The sequence below is a fragment of the Pleurodeles waltl genome, chromosome 4_2 (genome assembly GCF_031143425.1).
Source record: "Pleurodeles waltl isolate 20211129_DDA chromosome 4_2, aPleWal1.hap1.20221129, whole genome shotgun sequence".
In the NCBI taxonomy this organism is placed as follows: domain Eukaryota; kingdom Metazoa; phylum Chordata; class Amphibia; order Caudata; family Salamandridae; genus Pleurodeles; species Pleurodeles waltl.
This window is the reverse complement of record NC_090443.1, coordinates 450,146,145-450,160,595: the sequence shown is the minus strand read 5'-3', so window position 1 is coordinate 450,160,595 and position 14,451 is coordinate 450,146,145. Positions and strand designations below refer to the sequence as shown.

At 42.5% G+C, this 14,451-nt stretch overlaps 1 long non-coding RNA gene across 1 annotated transcript in view; it reads left to right on the top strand.

Moving 5' to 3' along the window:
• The first annotated feature begins 2,849 nt into the window (after window positions 1-2,849).
• Window positions 2,850-14,451, top strand: part of LOC138294159 (uncharacterized) — a 94,004-nt gene continuing 82,402 nt past the window's right edge. The window contains exon 1 of the long non-coding RNA XR_011203230.1: window positions 2,850-2,908. This is a non-coding gene — a long non-coding RNA (uncharacterized lncRNA). The remainder of the gene's footprint in view (window positions 2,909-14,451) is intronic.

The window sequence follows — 14,451 nt, the reverse complement described above, 5'->3', positions numbered from 1 at the left end:
AAAGTGCTTAAGTAAATTCTACAGAAATTAACTTTTCCTTGCTTCCATCCCACTGCCATCTGCTAACCAACAACCAAAGACAATTGCACATCTGCTTGGTCGAGAAGGCACCTTGATCTGTTAGACCAAAACCTTTTGGAGTTTTAGAAATCTAACGTATCAGTTCAAAAGAGCAACCAACTAATTTAATGCCTCCATTTTCCCTATCACAATTTTTCAACCATGTTGTGTGACTTTTCAATGCCCACAAACCTCTATTTCTGAACCTCTCCATCTCACAACCTCCACAGTCTTTAGAACAAACCAAATAGCTGCTTTTTTATTTTCTCCCAAATCCAAGATAGCAAAACCCAGGGACCCTCTGGAGGAGCTCTGAGCACCACCCCTGGGAGGTGATGGTCAGGGGAATGGTCACTCCCCTCTCCTTTGTCCAGTTTCGCACCAGAGCAGAGACTAGGGGTCTCGGAACCAGTGTACACTGATTTATGCTAGGAGGGCACCAAATGCCCTTCAAAGCATTTCCAGTAGCTTGGGGAGGCTACCCCTCCCAAGCCTGTGACACCTCTTGCCAAAGGGAGAGGGTGTAACAACCCTTTCCCAAAGGAAATCCTTTGTTCTGCCTTCCTGGGCTCAAGCTTCTCAAGCAACAGGAGGGCAGAAAACTGTCTGGGAGGTGGCAGGAGCTTGGGCTGCCTGGACACAATCAGAAGGCTGTAATGGCAGTACTGGAGGTCCTCTAAGGAGCCCCAGAATGCATGGAATCATACAACCAATGCTTGCGAAAGCCATGGGGTATGATTCCAACATGTTTGATACCAAACACACCTATGTTCGGAGTTATCATTATGTAGCTGGACATAGGTAGTGACCTATGTCAAGTACAAGTATAAAATGGCATCCCCGCACTCGCGAAGTCTGGGAAAATGGGCCTAAAGTTCATGTGGGCACCTCTGCTAGTGCAGGGGTGCCCTCACACACAGGTACTTTGCACCCTGCCCTTTGGGCTAGAAGGCCTGCCAGAGGGGTGACTTATAAGTAACCTTGTGTAGTGAAGAATGGCATTGAAAGGGTGCTTGTACCTTTTCATGCAGGCTGCAATGGCAGTACTGAAGAAGCCATATATTTTGCTTTCCTACGGGTGGCAAAATATATACTGCAGCCCAGAGGGATCATCTGGAGCCCCAATGCCCTGGGTACCTAGGTACCATATACTAGGGACTTATAATGAGGCACCAGTGTGCCAATTGTGGGTGAAATACTGTCATAACAGTAACCAACTAAATTTAAGGCAGAGAACATAACTACTGGGGTCCTGGTTAGCAGGATCCCAGTAGACACAGTCAAAAACACTCACGAGGATATGCACTCAAAAAACTCAATAACATCAAGGATCATTTTCCTAAAACTGATCACACTACCATTCTGAACAAAAATAAAAACAGTGCTATCCTCCAGTCCACACCTATTCATTTTATCACAGGATTTCATAATGGCCATAAATATATTCGTAAACTATTGTACAAACACTGGTATCTATTAAACAAAAATCCTTCCATTTCTCAACACATTTCGTCAACTCCCCAGATGAGTTTCCTGGTTCCTCGTTTTACCAGGAAGTAACTTCTATTCAACATCATATGAGACATCCGAGTGGTTTCTACACATGTACCAACTATTCTATTTGTAAACTTGGACTATCCAATTCTAAAAATATTACTGTTAATGATCAACAATTCAAGATAAGGGAATTTATCAACTGCAAAAGCACTAACACAGTTGATCTCATTAACTGTCCTTGTTACAAAGTCTATATTGGCAGTAGCACTAGAGCTCTCCAAACAAGTATACAAGAACATTATCACAACATACAAAAAAGTGACACTAGACTTCCTTTAGTTGAACACTTTGTCAAATGTCACCCTGAGAGAAGATCTTTTACTTTCTGTGGACTGGTCAGACTCAGAACACATCCCAGGAGAGGCAACCTCGTACTTAAACTACGACAAATTGAAAGCAAACTTATCATTCGTTATGACACAGTCCGTCAAGGACTTAATAAAGATCCGGAATGGCACTATTGCCTACTTTGACCTTCATTACTATACACAATAAGGAATACTATCCAGGTTCAAAAACTTGACTGGAGACTGAAACATCAAATCTATATATCTAAGAATAAGATATATTTTCAAAGACCTTGTTCACTCAAGCTTAACATATTTACTTTCAATTATACTTTCTCAAATCTAGCAAGCTTGTCTATTTCTGGTTATGATTTCCACTTTTTAATCAATTTTTTTAGGACTTTCAATGTTTGAGCCAGCAATTTGCAATAACCCATGAATTTTTATGATTACTTTTCGATTAAAGCCATCATAAATATGATATAATTCAATACTTTCTTTTCAATCACAATGACCATTTCAAGAGGGCTGACGTTTTTTCCAACAAGGCATTTTGTCCTCGTTAGCATTACAAATAAGTGGAATCATGCAAATCGTTATGTAATTAATAATAGCGATATATAATCCAGTATAGCAGTCTTTCTCATATTTAAACCTGCACAATCAAAAAGGTTTGATGTATTTCTAACATGTCTCTGTTTTTGTCAGGATTTTAATAAGTGCGAATTTCATGTAAATTTCTATGTTCCAAAATACAACGATGTGGGATCTAACACTTGAGGTTTCCCTTCGTATTTAATTTGCACACTCAGAAATGGCCACCGTTTTTTCACCTATTTTACCGCTCCCACTGGGATCGTTATATAAGAAAAAGGACTATTCTGTCCTGAGTGTATGTAAATAGAGACGAAGGACTTTGTCAAATAACTCCTATTCCAAAATGGCGTCAGACTAAAACGCCACGCCGGCTGAAATAGACCTCTCATCGTAACGTTGTTACCTCGGTAAGTGTAACTTCGGTAGCAATGTACATAAGATGTCATATGACCCACTTACATTTGTTTCTACATACCTACAACAGGACAGGCTTTCCATCGACATACTTAAACCTTTTCTAGTTGCTTAAAACATAACTTTTTTAGTTTGGCATTCACGTCGAGTTCACAGAGCACTATTTATGTGTCACCACAATGTTAACTGTTTTACTATAATGTCAAGTACTTATGTACACTGAATTATGCTGCTCCTTTATATATATTTTTTCCCTAAGGGATTTTTGGTACTATATTAGGACATTATATTTTGTATTTTATCTTGTCTTCATTCTTTCTTCCAAATTAGTTAAGAATGTTATTTATTATTTTTGGGTTACATTAATGAGGATATTGGAAAGCCCAAACATATACCTTGCTTTTAGTGAAACTAATGTTATTTTGTTTTGCCTGAATTACATATTGATTAATACAATAGATTGAAAATTATTTATATTCAAAGGCTAAAAATGCGTTGCGTTTGTACTTACATCCTTATAATTTTATTCAGACTGATTGTACCAATGGAAATATAGAAGTTCCACCGAGAACGTGTCTTTTTGGTATGTCCTGGCCTAAAGTGCAGTTTCACTTGTAATTTACACTTACTTCTTATTTTCTATTTGTCACTAAACATGCTAATCCCAGTGATAAGTATTCACTTTTTCCTTTCATTTTTCCCTCAATTTTCTTCTTAGTTTATTCGGGTCCTGGTTTCAGTGGTCATTTACTTATAAGTATGCATTCTTCCTTTTTTGGACACTCTGATTCCAACTAATATGTCACAGAGGTGGACTCTATTGGGATTTGTTATCTACCTACTTACCTTCCTCTCTTCTTGCTTTTGTATGTTTTGGCTAAGGAATTGATTCTTAGTTTACTTTCTTTTTCTTATACTTTTTCTATAGCTCATTATAATTGAATCTATGACTACTTCATTTTAGCCTTGAAAAAGCCCCGGGTTAACCAAACAAACAAAAGGGGTGAAACACATATTGGCTGTTCTCTACTATATGTCAAAGACTTCTATTCCTATGTCTTCATTTCTAAGCTTCAAGACTTCTCATGTGCAATGCTACGACATTCAAGCTTTGATATTATAAATAAATGGACTTTCTTGAAAAGAATGATGAAAGTACTTCAAGCTTGATTTCAATAGGATCAAACTTTGATAACATTGATTTTCTGAGTGGGTTATACTATCACCTGGAAATTTACACAATCAAACACACTGACAACCATGCCAAAAGTGGAGGGTAACCAAGCTAGACAGAGGCTTGTTTCTTACACTTATGGCCTGCTAATGTTAAACTAGAAGCCCCAGATATCTGTCTAAAAACCTTTGGTAATAAAGATATTGATCTACTAGGTTTCTCTCATCCTTTACTGTGCATCTTGGGAAGAAGCATTTGCACAAAGGTGTATGTGGCCTTAAAGGGCAAAGGTTTGATTGTTTTGATGGATCTAGCCAGGCTGGATATTTATTTAAAACCTGGTCACAAAAATGCCTATGTATTAGTTAAAATGCCCATTCTTTCTATTGATGCTGACTTTGACATTTTGCTTCGTATGATTTCCAAATTACTAAGGTTTTCAAGAATGTAATTGGAACTGTTCAGGTATTTGAAGACAAACTTAGATTGAAAAGCAACGCGATATCCATGGTAAACAAGTTGAGAACGGTTCCCATCATTGTTCATACCAAACTCAAGAAACTTTTAACCAAAATTAATGACGAGGGCATAACTATGCCTACCTACTCCTTAGACTCGGTCTCACCTATTGTTCTTGCAAAGAAAACAAATACTAGGGAACTCCATCTCTGATTTGAGGTCACTCAACAATAACATACTTATTGATTGACACACTTTCAGGAGATGCTGATTAACATTAGAGAAGTCAGGGAACTTACTACCTTTATGATGCCTTTTGGGGCGTATAAATATTTAAGGGTACCTTGTGGTCTTGCTTCGGCTGCAAGTGTTTTTCAGAAGGTTATGGATATCCTATTCAAGGATGTAGGTAATATCCAAACTTTCCAGGATGACATCCTCATTTTTACAAAACTAAAGAGGAACATCTCCTAGACCTAGAAAATGTTCTCAATATTTTAAACTCTAGAAGTAATACTGCTACACCTGAAAAGTGTAAGTTTTTAGTCTAACAAATTGATTATATTGGCTGTAACATAACAACCAATGGTATCAAACCTATGTTTTGTCATGTTTAAGCCATTCTTAAGGTACCTCCCCTGAATGCTAGAGATGCCTTGATCTTTTTTAAGCTTAATCGACTACTATGCCCGCTTCATTCCAGCCTATCCCTCCAAAGTATAACCATAATTTAACAGTATTAAAGAACTTGTAGTAAATGCCCCTGCTTTAAGTCCTTACATTGCTTAACAGAAATGCATTATCTCAGTTGATGCCAGCATGAAAGGTGTGGGAGCTGTCTTTGGACAGAGAGTGTACAAAGAAATCACTATATCCTTTGCCTCAAAAAGTTTACTCGAAGCAGGAGAATATTACAGTACCATAGAAAGGGAGGCATTAGCCTGTGTCGGGGCTGTCCAGAAATTCAAAACCTATTTGTGGGGAACCTACTTTGAAGTATACACTGATCATAAGCCCTTAGTGTTTTTATTGAATGGTAATGGCCTAGGTAAAGCATCTGCCTACCTTGTACGATTACTCCCTAAGTTACAGGAGTACCGTGTTTCCATCAAATATGTACAAGGGGGTAAAAACTTTCATTTAGACTGTATTTCCTGCCTACCATCACCCAATTGTGATGACATCAAAAATGACTTTGAATGTGTTGTGGAACTGATTGACGCTGTATCTGGGAGTCAGGGAATTGTCACGGAAAAAGACTGGATTAATGCTACTTCTCAGGATTACATTTCACTGAAAGTTATGGATTTTGTAAAAAAGGACTGGCCTCCTATTCAGAATCTACCCAATGTTTTAAGACCATTTGCTCAGATTTCTTCTGACATTTCCATTGAGAATGGTATATGTGCTATAAATGGTTGTTTTATTTCTCCTAGCTTATTGAGACATACATTCATTACCTTACACATGAAGAGCAGTTGGGGATCACAGCTACTTGTAAGAAATCGAGAGAGCACTATTGGTGGCCTTCTATGAATAGTCATCTTTTATTGACTTGTGTCCCCAATGCTTAATTTCTGATAAACATTGGAGAACTGTAGAAACTCCTCTTTTCCTAGTTCCCCTACCAGAAGAACTATGGCATAAAGTTGCTTTTGACTTTGCTGGTCCATTCAACTTATTACCAACTTGCAAAAAGTTCTTGATTATTTTGACAGATTACTTATCTAAGTGGACCTATTTTTCTTTTTTTGAAGAAGCTTCTACTCAGAATGTGTTACTTTTTCTTCAGGATGTTTTCTTCATTGAGGAAACTCCCAGAGACATTGAAACAGACAGTGGCACTCATTTTGTTTCCATGGAAATGAAAAAAGTTTCTCTCTAGACGTAACATTAAGCATTTTCAGGTTGCTCTATACAGCCCTTTTGCCAATGGTTTTGTAGAAGAGCCAACCGTTTTCTCAAAGGTATCCAATCTACTTTATCATCAGGAGTTGATGTTAAACAGTTTTTGAAAGGAAAAATATCTGCTTATCACTCTACACCTCATTCTACCACAGGTTCCACTCCCTTTGAACTGTTAGGAGGGAAAAAATATAGAGCAAAAATTGTACTCAATTGGCTGAATGGTCAGTCTCAATTCCCTAAGTGATTTGCCCAGAATCACAGGATGTTGAGCCAATGCCGAGACTTAAACCTGGTTTCCGAGCTCCAAAGTCAGAAACTCTGACCATTAGGCCACATGCTATATCCATTTTAGCCAAATATGGGGTCAAAAATAACATTAGCTCATGTTCATTAATTTGTGCCAGCATATAAAGCACTTATAACTATGGTATTTCTATGAATTTACAATGAGAGGGTTCAAAATCTTTCTCCATCCTGACTGCTTGACTGCTGCCTCAAAATCAAACACACCCATCATAGACACTGTGCATTCTCATTCCTGAGTGCATACTGTAGGACTGCCTCCAGCATCTCCCTACCCCCAAAGACAAATGTTAATGGCAACTTTGTCTTCCACATGAAGAGGGAAGAGAGCCCTTTTTATAAAAGTGCTTAAGTAAATTCTACAGAAATTAACTTTTCCTTGCTTCCATCCCACTGCCATCTGCTAACCAACAACCAAAGACAATTGCACACCTGCTTGGTCGAGAAGGCACCTTGATCTGTTAGACCAAAACCTTTTGGAGTTTTAGAAATCTAACGTATCAGTTCAAAAGAGCAACCAACTAATTTAATGCCTCCATTTTCCCTATCACAATTTTTCAACCATGTTGTGTGACTTTTCAATGCCCACAAACCTCTATTTCTGAACCTCTCCATCTCACAACCTCCACAGTCTTTAGAACAAACCAAATAGCTGCTTTTTTATTTTCTCCCAAATATATGGACCTAGGGATAGTGTTTTACAGGCAGGTTATGAAACGGATGGAGGAGATTGAGGAGATGGTTATGAATATCCTGCATCCACCAGCCACAACAGTCACAATTATAATACTGACCATTCACATATTGCAAAACACAGACTGGATGTCCCTTGACATTTACAGTTGGGTGTAAACCATACTAAACTCAATGATACCTGTTTATTTACATTATTCTTTGTACTTTAGGCCCTATGCTACTCCCTACAGCAGGTGTGAAACCCACCAACTATGACAATAAGGCAGACTACAGAGATGCCGTTCATCATGAGTCCTGGGTTCGGCACCGCTTCTGCATTTGAACCACTTGAAGAAAGACTATCAGTTAGTTTTTCCTATCATTGGTGCCTTCTTTCAATTGTGTCAGCTTGACACAGGCTTTTAGAACATATGATTGAGCCAACTTTGAACTTGCAGAAGGAACCCCACAGTGAGGGAAAGCCTGAGGCCACCCCTGCACAGTAGGGGCTGTGGAGCCCTATTTTATGCACCTGACCATCATAGGTATGGTAGCCTGTTAGTCAGTAGACCACCCTACCGATCGCTTTTTAATAAAATAAGCTTTTGTTTTTATTGCAGGCCGTTTTGCTTAGAGGAAAAAAGGTTGTGTTTAAAAACAAAAGTTTACTTTTTTCAAAAGTTTGATGGAGAGTTGGAAGTGGTCCCTCGATTACTCCCCAATATACTTTTTTTAATTCACAAAGGGAAATGGGTAACAAAGGGATCCCTTTCCTTTCGCGAGTGCATTGCCACCTCATCTCCGAAGTCAGTTATTTTTCAATGATTTGAGACCAGATTTCTATCACAAGACACTGGTACATAACACACCAATTTGGTATTTGGAAGGTACACCTACAATACGCCCCATCCAAATACCAACTCAGTATTGGGTCTAAATTCCACTTTAGGAGTGGTAAAAAATTTCAGACTCCTAAAATGGGATTAGTATATTGTGACTGTTAAACTGCTTAGTAGATCTGGTCCAATGTGCCCCGTTTTAACTTTTCTTGCCACTGGTATGGTTTTAAATATTTCTGAAGTTCATTTACAAGTATTTAAATATTGTGTTGTCTTACGTAACATTTGACATCCTGCAGCGTTTCCTTTCATATACCTGTACCCCAGAAAGATTGTAACTCGGTTCACGTTACAAAATCTACTCACATTTTGATCAATGAAAGGAAAAGTAATAACCAGTCGTCATGTTAAATAAGCAGCAGTTTGTCAAAAGACATTGAATGGCACTTCCCTCTGTCTTTGAAATCACAGCAAATAAAAGAAACATTGGCAAAGCCAATAGGCCTTGTCTACACAAGAGCTATCAGCTTTGGCAATGTCTTTTTACCATGCTGTACACCAGTGTGGTTTCTGTTCATCATGGCTAAAAGTTGGTGGCGAGGAGTGTTGTAGAGTGGATTTGTTGGTGTGACTAGAGTGTCATAGAGTGGAATAGGGGGAGTAGGGTGTTGCAGAACTGTATAGAGGAGAGTTCAGTGGTTCAGTGACACAGAGTGTTGTGGAGTAACGTATAGTGGAGTGAAGTGGGATAGTATAGGGTGAAGAGGGTTGAAGTGAAGTGGAGTGAGGTAGTGGAGTGGATTGGAGTAGAGTGGGGTGGACTGGAAAGGGGTAGAGTGGGATGGATTGAGTGGTGGATTGAGTGGGATGGATTAGAGTGGATGTGGTGGATTGGATTAGAGTGGGGTGGGGTGGATTTGAGTGGGGCGGAATGAAATGGGGTGAGGTGGATTTGATTAGGGTGGACTAGAGTGGGGTGATTTATCAAAACACTAGAGGTGTGGGGGGGGCTTTATTGTGTAACTGGAGGGGACTGGACTATTGTGTCCAGCATACAAGGCTCTAATTAAGCATATCTTTATCAGTTTGAGAGGAGTGTAAGAAGTGGCTGTCTCTTTAGGAGGGAGTTCACTTTACGGACTAGGGGGTCTCACACACATTATAGTGTCATGCTTCATCATTTGACCACCTAGCCCCACCCAGGTAAGATGATACTACCTGGGCGGACTCAACCTCGTTGTTAAAAGAACTGCCGAAGGAGTGCTGAGATTAAATCTGACTGGATATTACAGGGGTCCAGATAAGAAATGAAATAAAATGATCTTACAAATCACCTATTTCAAGTCGAAGTAGTTTAATAAAGGTGTTTTTAGGTAAGAGTAAAAACTATGGTAAGGACTCGGTTGAGAATGATGACTCATAGAGTCTAAAAATGAGGGACCAACATGTTTCTGCCCACACAATGAGCTGGAAAGTCAGGGGCCTTCGTCAGGAATTCCTATCAGCAAAGGGGCATGGAAGCATGCCTATAAAAATAAGGTGAGTAGGTGGATGGCCTACCTGAACATTTTGTTCTATGGGCGGCCTAAAGGGAAGATAAAAGACAGTGGTGAAAAAGAAGTGCCTCTGCAATCAAACATAAACACTGCACACAAAGGTGACGAAAAAACATGCTGTGAATGTCAAACACACACTCTCATGCAATAAAGCAATGAATTAGGCTGGATTGGGGTGGGTTGATTGTAGTGATAGAACTGGGGTGGGGTGGATTGGATTGAAGTGGGGTGGATCTCACCTGAGATCTATTGACGTTGCCAATGTTTCTTAGCCATCTTAGCCATGTTGCAACATGTTTGAAAGTCAAGAAAAAAAGCTCTATAACACAGCCAGCGTTTACCATGTCATATTGCTTTTTACCTTTTTACCTTTTTACTTTCAGCCATGCTGCACTAAAGTCAACGGTGCTGTACAATATGGCTAAAAAAACATTGACAAAGCCAGTAGATCTTGCATAGGCATGCTATGGTATTCTCTGGTGTAGATTGGATGTATGTGGTGTGTTGTGTAAATGTGTTGTTGAGTTGAATTATGTGGTGTGTTGCTGAATTATGTGGTGCTGAATGGTACTGGGTGGAGTGGAACAGTGTTGTGTGGAACTGTGTGGTGTTGGATGAAAATCTGCTGACTGGAATTATTGAACTTAATTGAATTGCAAAACACACCTTTCACTCCCAAGTGAGCATCCTGGCTCTGAGTGGGGAGTATACAGCTTATGAAAGACCTGTCTAGAGGGAATAGAGTTATTGAATAAGTGATTGGCAAAGAGCATCAAGGACGGTAAAAATCCAGGTCTTTAGCTGTTGTCTGAAAATTATTTCAGGATCAATAAATCAAAAATATCTGTGGTGTTGGTTCCAGGTTTTGGAACCTAAAACAGCAAAAGATTTGCCTTCTATGGTCTTGAGTCTGGACAGAGGAAGTTTAAGAAGATTGGCCAATGAAGATCTTAAGGTACGATTAGTGACATAATGAGTAAGTCTTGTAAATCTTGCAGTTAGGTATTTTGGACCTTGCACTCTATAAGCTCTAAATGTAAACAGCAAAATGTTAAAGAGGACAATCTTGTAAACAGTCAGCAAATGAAGGACTTTAAGAGCAGCTGAAGCTGATGCACGTCGAGATAGTTTTAACACAAGCCTGGCTGCAGCGTGTTGGACCACCTGCAATTTCTGGATGGTTTATTTAGTGGACCCAGCACACAGGTTGTTGCAATAATCAAGTCTGGACATTATAATTGCAACAGCCAAAGTCTTTCTTGCTGATAGAGGAAGGTAATCAATTTTTGTTCAAAGATTTCATTGAATTGAAGCACATTCCTGCCACTGCAAGGGCTTGTGGGTGAAAAGACAGCAGGGCATCAAATTTTATTCCTACGTTTTTTACAACTTCAACCGTGGCCGGAGGTGGAGGAGTGGAAATTGGCCAGCATAGTTGAGGATTAAAGGAATTGTCCTTCCCAAGTAGCATGATCTCTAACTTTTTGGTATTACATTTTAGATGGTTATATTGCATCCAGCAGATAACTTCACTTAGACAACGTATGAGGTTAGATTAAGAACCAGTGGATGCTTTATCCAGGAATAATATCAGCTGGTTATTATCAGCGTATGATATAGTTTCGATCCCAAATTAAGTAATCAGCGAAAGTAATGGGGCAGTGTAAATATTAAATAAAACAGGGCTCAAAGATGAGCCCTGAGAGACTCCTGAAGTGACTGTCTTTTCGCCAGATGAAAAAGGACCTAGCACAACTGCTTGATTGAGATCTGAAAGAAACAATTTGAGTCAAGCCCAGGCACGATGGGAGATGCCACAGTTCTTAATGCGTTGCAGTAGGATGTCATGGAAGACTGTATCGAATGCAGCCGGTAGATCTAGTAAAATCAAAGCTGCATTCTTACCAGCATCTAAAGTAAACTCTAGAGTATCTGCAACTTCCAGTAGAGTTGACTCTGTAAAGTGTATGGGACGAAAGCCAGGCTGACGAGGATGGAGGATATTAGCCTATCCCAGAAACGCTGTCAATCGGCTGTTTACAAGTTTTTCAATAATTTTGCCTAGGGCAGGAAGTAAAGAAATGGGATGCAGGTTTGAGTGGGTGGAGGGGTCTATTACCTGTTTTTCTGCAGAGGTTTAGCAACTGCAGATTTCCAGTCTACTAGGTCATTAGCTGCGGAGAGGAACCTGTTTAAATTCTCATTGATTACTGGATTTGACGATATCCATAACTTCATGAAGGATAAATACTGGGCAGGGATCCAAAGGAGAACTCAATTTGCGGGACAAAATTGCTTGGCGAGACTGAGCCAGACTAAGGGGGTCATTCCAACCCTGGCGGTCGGTGATAAAGCGGCGGCCAACCCGCCAACAGGCAGGCGGTCAAAAAAATGGAATTCTGACCCTGGCGGGAACCGCCAACACAGCCCGCCACTTTAACACTCCGACCGCCACAGCGTGACAAACAAACGGCGTGGCGGTCACCGCCAACAGGCAGGCGGCAGACAATGTACCGGCCACCCTATCACAACTCACCAATCCGCCACCTTTTCCGGGGCGGGAGCCCCGCCGATAAAAACACGGCGGAATCAGACTACGAACGGGAAAACGCTCACCTCTACACACTCCACAAGGAATCTGGACAGCATGGAACCCGAATTAAACATCCTACCAGCTATTTGTCTACCTGCTCTTCTACAAGGAGCACGAACGCCAGCGCAGACGACAACGGTGAGTACTGCACCTACGACACAGGGGAGGGGGGAGGAGGAAAGGTCACGGGCACACACATACGCGATACACCCCCCCCCCCACCCCAAATACCTACTCACCAATGCAGAGCAACAAGTCAGAGTGACACCCCCAAACCCCCCGGAATAATGCAAAGACAAAATAAAATGATCATTAAAATAGAAGTATATTATAGCTCAAATGAAGTAATGTGAAATATGAAATATACATATGAAATAAAGAACATAGTTAAAAATATATACATAGGCTATAAGTCCTGCACATTTTGCCAAAGTTCCATCGTTCGTGGGCCAATGTGCACAAACACATGGGCAAAGCCCACACACGAGACCAGATACCATTGGAGAGAACACTGCTGGGGCATCAGATGATAAAACTACAGGCACCTCAGGGGGAAAGGAAGGAGGGGCACCTCAGCCACATGAGTCTACGACCCCAGATCCACGAGGGGCCTCCATGGCCACTGTACCATCCTGGGGAGTGCAAAGCCACAGTCCATCAGGTGGATTACAGACTCCACTGGTCATGGAGGAGGCATGGTGGCCAGAGTGCTTCGTGAAGCCCTGCTCGACACAGAACCGGCACTGCCAATGGGCCAGCGGTGCATGAGATGAAGGGCCCAGCAGAGCAGTTCAGAGATGGCGGTGCCCAGCGGAGCGGTGCTTGACAGGAAGGGCCCAGCGGAGCGGTTCAGAGACGGCGGTGCCCAGCGGAGCGGTTCAGAGACGGCGGTGCCCAGCGGAGCGGTTCAGAGACGGCGGTGCCCAGCGGAGCGGTGCTTGAGAGGAAGGGCCCAGCGGAGCGGTGCTTGAGAGGAAGGGCCCAGCGGAGCGGTGCTTGAGAGGAAGGGCCCAGCGGAGCGGTGCTTGAGAGGAAGGGCCCAGCGGAGCGGTGCTTGAGAGGAAGGGCCCAGCGGAGCGGTGCTTGAGAGGAAGGGCCCAGCGGAGCGGTGCTTGAGAGGAAGGGCCCAGCGGAGCGGTGCTTGAGAGGAAGGGCCCAGCGGAGCGGTGCTTGAGAGGAAGGGCCCAGCGGAGCGGTGCTTGAGAGGAAGGGCCCAGCGGAGCGGTGCTTGAGAGGAAGGGCCCAGCGGAGCGCGCCCTGTGCTTGTCACGGAGGGGCCCAGCGGAGCGCGCCCTGTGCTTGTCACGGCGGGGCCCTGTTCAGCGCTGCTTGTCACGGCGGGGCCCTGTTCAGCGCTGCTTGTCTTGTGTTTCTAGGGAACCAGACCTGGCCAATACTTCCCGCTCAGTCGCCCTCCTGTGATGGAGTCCTGGGCCCGTGGGTGTCCTCCGTCACACCCGGAATGGGGCTGGTGGGGCCCTCCTGGTCAGCTCGCCTGCTGCCTGACTTGTCCGCCCTGCTGCCCTTGCCCTCCTTCGCTGAATCTCTGGGGCCCTTGCCTCCCTTTGTTGATGTGCCAGGTGACTGGGAAAGGCTACTGTCCTTGGTGGCAGCCGTCTCAGGCTTGTCGTGCCTGCCCTTCGCTTTTTTGGTCCTCTTCCCAGGGGGTGGGCTGGCTGTCCCCTTGCTGCTGGCCGATGTTCCTGCCCTAGGAGCTGGTGGACTCCAATAGCCCTGAACTATGGTCCTAGTAGATGCAGGGCTGGTGGTGGCTAAGGTGCATTTTGGACTCTTACGAGATGGAGGGGGTGGGTCAGTTGTTGGAAAGAGGTCAAGGCTGGAAAGGAAAATCAATTTGGAAAGACAGGGACGAGTAGGTGTAGTGGGTATGGGTGTGGAGGAAGAGGATGTGGTTGTAGGAGAGTCAAGTGTGCTGTCTTTGGGTGCAGGTGCTTGTGACGGAGGCTGTCGTGAGGTGGATGGCTGTTGGGTGGGTGGCTGCCTGCGTTTGTGTGGTTTGGAAGAGGGG